This window comes from Acartia tonsa, chromosome 12 (assembly GCF_053477335.1).
Source record: "Acartia tonsa isolate MP-2025a chromosome 12, ASM5347733v1, whole genome shotgun sequence".
NCBI classification, from domain to species: Eukaryota; Metazoa; Arthropoda; class Copepoda; order Calanoida; family Acartiidae; genus Acartia; species Acartia tonsa.
In genome coordinates, this window is record NC_137271.1 from 28870184 (window position 1) to 28879041 (window position 8858).

At 32.4% G+C, this 8858-nt stretch overlaps 1 long non-coding RNA gene across 2 annotated transcripts in view; it reads right to left on the reverse strand.

Annotated features, from left to right (window-relative positions):
• Positions 1–935: 935 nt before the first annotated feature.
• The window catches only part of LOC145334718 (uncharacterized), a 23427-nt gene continuing 15504 nt past the window's right edge, over positions 936–8858 (reverse strand). Inside the window, exons 2-5 of one of the 2 annotated variants that reach the window (XR_013884922.1) lie at positions 7672–7735; positions 4948–5031; positions 1793–1864; positions 936–1221 (exon numbers count right to left, since the gene is read on the reverse strand). This is a non-coding gene — a long non-coding RNA (uncharacterized LOC145334718). The remainder of the gene's footprint in view (positions 1222–1792; positions 1865–4947; positions 5032–7671; positions 7736–8858) is intronic. The other variant, XR_013884921.1, reaches the window with a different exon arrangement.

The window sequence follows — 8858 nt, forward strand, 5'->3', positions numbered from 1 at the left end:
CTGTTTATGACACTTTAACGTCAGGTACAACAATCCAGGGTAACTATGGGGAGCCATATAACCTTTTCTGTCCAAACTCCCAGGGTATTAGAATGAGTAACACCCATCAAACAACCAACTCATAAATTGAACGACCTTTACTTGAAGTCCTAACTGAGCATGGCAATAAGTTGCGCCTGTTTTCGGCCAAGGCATTCCCACTACACTAACTATTAATATCGAGTACGTGACCAGAACCATTTTTAACGTCTTTAGTTAATGAGGTTGTCATAATTAGTAACAATATAACTAGTTCCATTAATTGAATTTTCTACAATAAAGCATTGTTTTAACTCCTTTACCATTAATTAAATTTTTAGCCTACACTACATGCTGTAATTTTGCTCATCATGATCGGGGATGAATATCAATTCATCGTTTAATGTCTTGTCTCTTAAGATCTTGACAATTAAATCTTTATCTGGCAGCTGAGTAGATTCTCAAAAATATCGTTTTTGCCTACTGGGTCATCAACTCCAATGATAATCGATAAGAATATCCTTTCTAAAATTATTGGTTGTATAAATTGGAACCAACCAATCAAAATTCAATGAAAGTACACAACGGTTTAAGCTAATGAATAAGAATAAAATATTTTTAAAGATTTTGGGTGTTCAATATACAGTCCAATGTATAGTCCCTCCCTTCAGCATAAAAGGCATGTGTTCGGTCAGCTTATATTAACAACGAAATTAATTCGAGAAGATAAATTACGAAACCAATACGTTATTTTCAGCTGTAGTTGGAAAACAACACATCGTAATTTACGACCTTTCCATTTGCCCCTGAAATATTATTTCAGATTTCTTTTGCTTGTTGGTTATACCTTACACCCGGTGTTCAGTTAGATCTACCCTAATACTAGAGCATATGCCATAAAAAAATTAAAAAACAAGTATCATTAATACTTTATTAAAATCATAAATGTGCTAATAATAATAGTTATGAATGTATAATGAAGCTGCGCGTGTGAGTCTTGTCATTGGCTAGAAATTGCTAAACAAGCTTCTTTTCTGGTCTCTGATTGGTCCGCAGTACCAATCATATGTTTGCTTTGTCGCCAGAGACTTGTGATTGGTCCAAAATGCGCCAATTGGGTCATTTTGACCATTTAAGCTTTGTGGTTGGACCAATAGGACTGAAGTTGAAGCGTTTTCTCGCTGCATATCACAGCTAGGTCACCTGAAGAAAATTAATTATTTATTAATTTGATGGGCACAACTTTTAAATCAGGTAAAATTAAATGTCTTGACTTAAAAAATTTTAGATAATAAAATCTACTTTTTGACCCAGATATCCGTTAGGGGACGGGAAATTCTAAAGTCTTATCCTCCTATTATATAAAGTAATACGGTTTATTTTTATCTGTAGCTAAATTTTCAATAACTTCTGAACCAATTGAGTTCTCCACTTAAAGGAAACTTCACATAGGTCTTGGGATGGTTTTAGGCTATTTTTCAGGTTAAGGTCTTATGATGTTTTTATGGTATTTTTCTTCTATGTGTTACCTCTTCTAATACATATCAACTAGATGCTTGTGGCGCAGCAGCTAGTTTTGTATAAGTCATGAGAAAGTGGTAAATAATTTTATAGACAACCATTCTCTTGAATGCACAACCTTTTGTCTATAAGCCCTCAGTGCCTTTTAATGAGCCATAGCTTTCTCACTATTAAAATTAATCAGACATACATAGTAGTGCTAGGTTTTGATTTTAACATTCTTAGCGATGACACGGTTTATGGTTTTTTTTACCTGATAATGAGGGGTCTAGAATTATTTGAGAGGTTCCATTTTCTTCTCTTCATTTCTGTCTGCTTAGAATGGCTAAAATAGATTAGGATTTTATTACATATGCGTTACAACAGATCTCACTGAACCGATATGGTCCTCCTTTGCAATCTCCATATAGGTCCCGAGATGATGTTAGGCTGTCTTTTTTAGGCTATTTTTCTGCCCTTCCATATCCCTTCGAATATAGAGCTCCTAGATACAAAGAGCGCAGCTGCTAGTCCTGTAATGTAAAGTAGTAAGGTTTTTTTTGTCTGGATCTAGGGATCCAAGGAATGGCTGTTTTTCATGAAAGCTGGATAAATATCTCGGGGTAGTTTTAGATTATTTTCTCTCCCCTAGAAGCTAGGGGCGAAGCAACTAGTTGATTTTAAAGTCCTAAACGTTATAAATGAATAAACGGCAGTTTCAAAATCAACTATTTAGAGGTTGATGGTTGTAATGTATAAAGAGTAGCTGCGCAATTAAAAAGTAATTGGTTTGAAAGCAATAATTGTTGAAACTATAGAAATGACGCACTGCAGTCAATTTCGAGTGTTTCTCTGGAAAAAAATAATTTTAGGTTTTGGCTGAAGGTAGATGGTTCGAATCCAGCTTATAAAGTGTTTTATTTAATAAAAGTAACAATATGTCTCTATCTTCGTGTGCGTACATAAATATCTCGCTAACCGCTGAACTGTAGAGGTATGGAAAGGTTTTTTTTTTGGGGGGGGGGGAGAGAAAAAAATAGCACTCCCCCCTTTAAAAAATCTCTTTTAAAATAAATTTTTGTGGAGTGTCAACCTCACGTCCCCTCTTTAAATTTGAAATAGATTCTTGGTATTTTTGTAAAATGCCTATCCCACTCCCTTTGTTTTTCCTTCCCATCCATAAAATTTATTTACATTAATCATAATTTTTTTTACCCAATTTCCTTGCGATTTAAGAAATGACAGACTCCAAGTAGACAAGTATATAAGTTTGTTAAAAAGTATAATAGAAAATAACCAATAAAATACTGCTTATAAAAGTTTTATTCATATTTGTTTTAAATATGTAATTAAAGAACATTATGTATTAAAACTAATTGTAAAATTTGAGAAAAATAACATGTACAAAATATGTAATGTACAATTTCAGCCCATGAATAACCCTCTTCATTGTTTTAGGGGGTGTGCATCCAATTCCGCAAATATTCAAATTTTTTGTTGAAAGATTTTGTGATTAATATTTAAAAATAAAAATCAATCTTTGACTGGTTTATTTTCAGCTGTGGTTCGTTCCACAATTTTCTATTGGCCGGTGTAGGCTTCATGCTATTGGGCGGTGCGGTGTGAAGCCCCTAGATGCTAGAGGCGCAGTAAATAACACATAACAAACCAAATTTTCACATTAACATAAAAACAACTTAATACTGCAGCAAAAATCCTGTAAACCAACACTTTTTTATTGAACTAAATTTTCCACAAATCTAGCTAAAAAAATTTAGATAGTTGACATGTATTCTGAGATTAATTCATTCAAATTGTGTATTGTTTGTATTTTTTAAATTTATCTAAGACGGTACCCAAAGTTGTATAAAGTTGTTTCCCTAATTTGTTGGCTTCAAAACTTTGGGTACTTTTATTAAAGCTTTATTGGTTGGTACAAATTAGCAGTTTTAATTTTAATACACAGTAGGGATAATTTTGTTAATTTAACATCAATATTTTGGACACTGAACAATCAAGACTTAATAAAGTACCCAACGTGAGACAATGTGTTAAGAACCTTTAGGCACCAGTAAAATTTACAGTCCAGTGTCTCCTCCCTCCCTGGCTTGGTTTAAAACCACCGAATATATGTATCTCTCCCTTAGCTAAATTACACTAGACAAAAACTCGTTTTCAGGTTAAACCAATTTCAGGGATAAAGCGGGATAGAAATAGACGAAAATACTTAATCTGTTATTAACACAAGTTGCAACTCTAGTTTATCATTGATCACAAGAGGTATTAACCTATGAGGACGGGATGCACCAGGAGATCTAAATTTTTTGCAAAAAAAAATTTTGCACAATTGCTGTGCATTATTATATGATTGCACGACCTTAGTCCGGAAATGAGTTACGCCTGTTTTGGGCCAAGGAGTTTCCACTATTTTGAAACTAGTTTAGCTACTAAAAACAAACTAGGTTGCTTTAAACTCCGAACTTTTAGAATATTCATTAAACTGTTTATTAGGCATTATTTCCTCTTTTTCTGAAATTTGGAGAAAAAATTACGGATGCTTCGCGCCTTCATACTTCAAATTATAAATTTTGTTTAATATATTCCTCTCCAAAAAAACATTCAAGGAGAAAAATTAAAACAATTAAACCCATTTAATCCCACCTTCGCAACTCAAGGAGAATTGAACCCTACGGGACCCTATACCTAAGTGAAACCTAATCTAACCTCATAAAAAGCAACAACAAAATAACGTTTGTCGTTCGTAATTTAGATGCAATATGACAGAAATTCGCGAAATTCTCAAGTTTTTTTTTAGTTTTCCTTTATTCCTGTGTGCTAAAACTAAAACACATGGTTTTAAAACCTGCGAGATTTTCTGTGTCATAACTTTGACGCAGTCATTTCATTACTATACTCTTTCATTTATATTAACTATACTCATTACTAGCATTAGTACCCTCCCCAAAATATTTATAAACCTTCGGACCTTTGAGAGTCTCACTGTTACGAAGAACCATACTGGTTCAGTGGTTAGTGAGATCCTTCGCTTCACACAGGCAGACCAAAAATCATATAGAACAGATGTTCATTAGTCATCAAAAAGATTTAGAAAAACAGAAAATGATAAGCTGAATAATAGAAAATCACGAAACCGTTCAATATCAATGTATAAAGGTCTTTTGTAGCAAGACTGACTGACTGACGGTTGTAAGTTGTATACTAGAAGCTCATTCATAAGTTATCTGTGCTATGAATTAGCAGTCTATCTTAAACGTTACGGACGAATAAAAGTCTAGATAAAGAGTTGCAGCGCTACTAAAAATCACGAAACCTTGCACGCTAGAGTACGACTACGTTTACGATGTGACTTACTGACGGAAACCGCCTTAATTATAGAGTAATTACGCTACTTTTAAAAAAGATACTTACAAAGTACCATAGAAGACCAAAAATGGCTACCAGAGAAGCTATGAACACCAACAAAACGAGAAAATGTCCCAGAGGAGTGTAGCCCTGAATATAAAACAAAAATTAAACAAATAAACAAACATGGTATTTTTACAAGGGTGGGGCTGTTTACCCCCTCCCAATGAAAAACCGTAGGCACCTCCAATAATTTTGGAATAAGATTAGATTACCCCCAAACCTTTGATACCCTTCATTGAAAAGCTTGGAAGTCCTTAGTATAAGTAGCAAAGATACAATCACTTAATGTTTGGAAATGTGTTTTTTTTATAAGTGATAACTGCAAGTCTAATCTAACGTGCCTAAATACCTATCATCAAAAGACATATATAGTCAAAAAAAAAGTATTTAGATTATAAAATAACATAAATTTTATCAATTCTATTCCAGTATTACTTCATTTCATTTTCTTTCAAATAAACCATTCTGGAAAAACATATATCGTATTTTATCCAATCATCCACGGCTAAGAAAATAATATCTTAAAGTTTAATGCCAGATTTGTTGGGGATAAAAATGTATTGATTAAAATTATAATTAAGTGCACTTTGACTAAAGCAAAGTATTTGATTGAGAAAAAAATGTATTGACTAATATATATATGTTTAAGTGTATGTAATACATTACAACATGTTTATGAATAGGAATGTCTGTATATATTAGGGATCTAAAAGGATAAGACAATAGTCGATAGATTGATGTACATCCACAATGATGATACAAAATATTACTCCTTCTTTAGATTACAATTAGTGGTTGAAACGTTTAGACACTCAATTCAATAAACCAATCAATCAAAATTCAGTCCCCAAAGTTGTAAAGCCAACTTAAAAGAAATTGTTATTTCAAAACTTTGGGGACAATTGCAATATCCCAATGTTCCCTCCCTCCCTGGTATGCGTTGTCAATATAGGCTCAGGAATATTGCATCCCAATAAAAACTCTTTTGCCATTAACTTCTTTTCTAGAAGAAATTACAATTGCATTACAAAGTATAGATTGACTATATGATTTTTTTAAAACTCTATACCTATACTAGCAGCGATGCCCCTAGAGGCCTCTAGGGACACTTGAGAGAATAGGGGAAAATAAATGGTTTATTTTTTTTTGGGGGGGGGGAGTAATTTCTCTTCGGAGTGTGAACATTCCTTACCTTAAAATAGTCATAAACTTTCCCTTGGCCTATAAGAAGCTACACTGTAAAGGAGACCCATTTCAATTCAGCAGTGAGTGAGATCTATCGCTACAGAAAAAACCTTACTACATTAGATTATAGGATATATATTACTTCTAAAGATCTATATAAATTAATATTTTACTGTGAGATGCACAAAATAATACATAATGTCTTAAGCATGACTTTTCTGGTAATTGATTATCCCTTACCTAATGCAAAACAAAGACATTAATACGGAATAGATATGTACCAATAGATAATCTAATATTCTTAATCTTTATACATTGCATTTCTTTTCAGTTTTCCTTCTATTGTTTCATTGATATAGAGAGAGATAGAGGGAGAGATAGATAGAGGGAGAGAGAGAGAGAGAGAGAGAGAGAGAGAGAGAGAGATAGAGAGAGAGAGAGAGAGAGAGATAGAGAGAGAGAGAGAGAGAGAGAGAGAGAGAGAGAGAGAGAGAGAGAGAGAGAGAGAGAGAGAGAGAGAGAGATAGAGAGAGAGAGAGAGAGAGAGATAGAGAGAGAGAGAGAGAGAGAGAGAGAGAGAGAGAGAGAGAGAGAGAGAGAGAGAGAGAGAGAGAGAGATTAGATTAGCCTTTTTGAACTACCATAGTACAATAGTATAGAATAAGATTAAGAATTATGTTCTACATATTTTTATCTGGTGTTTGTGTCTGTTTTTTTGTATACTGGGCAATTATCTCGGATTACAATCACTAGTAGCAAAGCTACTCTATAACAAAGGGTATCTACGTCTCCATGTGTTAGTCAAAAATCAGCCATGAGACGTCATAAAAATGAGGGATTATCCATATCTTTTTTAGGGGTTTTCTTTCCCACTCCTCTCATCTCCCTCATTTTTATGACGTCACATGGCTGATTTTTGAGACACTTTGTTATAACATCATATTTTTAAAGCTAAATATTCTTAAGTCCTTGTTTTTTATATTACTTATTCTTAAGTCCTTGTTCTTTATATTACTTGTTGTTCTCTTTTATTATAACATAATAAACAAAAATACATAAGCAGAAATAAAGTATTATGATGTGTGTTTGTCCATGTGTCTTCTCCAGGCTAAAGAAGCTATTTGTGGGCAGGTTTCATGCTAATTGCATAATTAATTTTATAATAAAGTCTTTTTTTAAGTTGAGGGAGATATTTAAAAAAACAATTATTCTATTTTCAATTCAACATTATTTTTCTTTTTTACTAAATAAGAAATCAATCATAGTTCATTATACCCAAAACTAGTAAGAAAATAGGTTTGTCTTGAATTGTTAATAATGAGAAAGCCATTAATATTTAATTAAAATCGTTCACTCAGTTAAAATTAAGTTTTGTTAGTGTTGTTTAATTTTTAATTGGTCAATCAAGTTTTGAGAATTCATTTAATCTATTTTGTATTTTTAATTTTGAAAATAGTTATAGACAATAAAAATTGTAGTGCGCAAAAATTACTAAAAATGTCGCGCGCGATTTTAATGCCCAATACTTAAAATAATTCTGACCTCGAATGTTTGTTCAAGAACACATTCTTTGCTTTTCTTTTCCATAATCTCAAGCGTTAATAGCCTAAAATATCAGAGCATGAAATTAGGGGAAAGGTTATGATACAAAGATTATGTTAAAGAAAAATGGGAGGTAAATGGATGTAGAATTAATGAACTTCCAAAACTTTAAAGGTACAGAAGAAATAGTATTGGAGTTTGGATTAGATAACTACTATGGCTTATGGGTGTTATATATTTACATTTCTTTATATTTTCTAACTTCACCTAGTATCAAATGCTTTTCTGATGTCAAAAGAGCATATCACATTAAATGTAAGACAAAATTTCATCATCTTGACTATTGTCCCCTCCCTCCCTGGTCATTCATATTATTGCTCTTTTTAGGGACCATTAATGTATTTTTTTCAATGAAAAATCAATAAAAAATAGTTCTAAATGATTCCACTTAAAATTGTCTTGATTCAGTTGAATTTTGACGTGCACAGCGAATTACAAGAGGCTGTGTAAAATAAAAGGGGTGGCATTTCTTCCTAATATCTTGTTTACGGGGAGTGTCAACTTCTCCTCAACCCCTTCTGCACGCCATTATGGGTCTAATATACATTATTGTTATAGTTAAGTAAAGCTTGGCAATTAATATAAGAGGTCTTTAATATAATGGAGAGTACGGCAATTAGCAAATTAATCAGAAACATAGACTTACTTAAGCAAAGAAAATTTAAAATGTTTTTGAAATTGCAAAAGTTAAAACATTAATAAGTAAACCTTTAAAGTGTCTTTTGGAACAAAATAAATATGATATAATAGAATATGTCATTCTTAAAGTTAGTTAATAAAATATATAAAAAAAAACATTTTTGAATTATTATTTTTGATTGGTGAAAAGGTTAGAGTTTAAAATAGTTTATCTTTATGTCTAATATATCTCTTTATTTTTTCAATTTTGATTTTAAAAAGAAAAATTTTTTTACAATATTTTTTTGAGGGGTAGGGGGTCATATTTCTTTTGTGATGGTTGTAGTACCCTCCCCAAAAATAGTTATAAACCATACCAGGACCTATTAGAAGCAGGGATAAGGGATAGGAAACCTAGCCATTAATTAGGTCCCGGCCTAGATTCAAAAGGGATATTTCAACTTTTACAATTATATGTCGTCACTGGCAGACGCTCCCGGGTAACTATC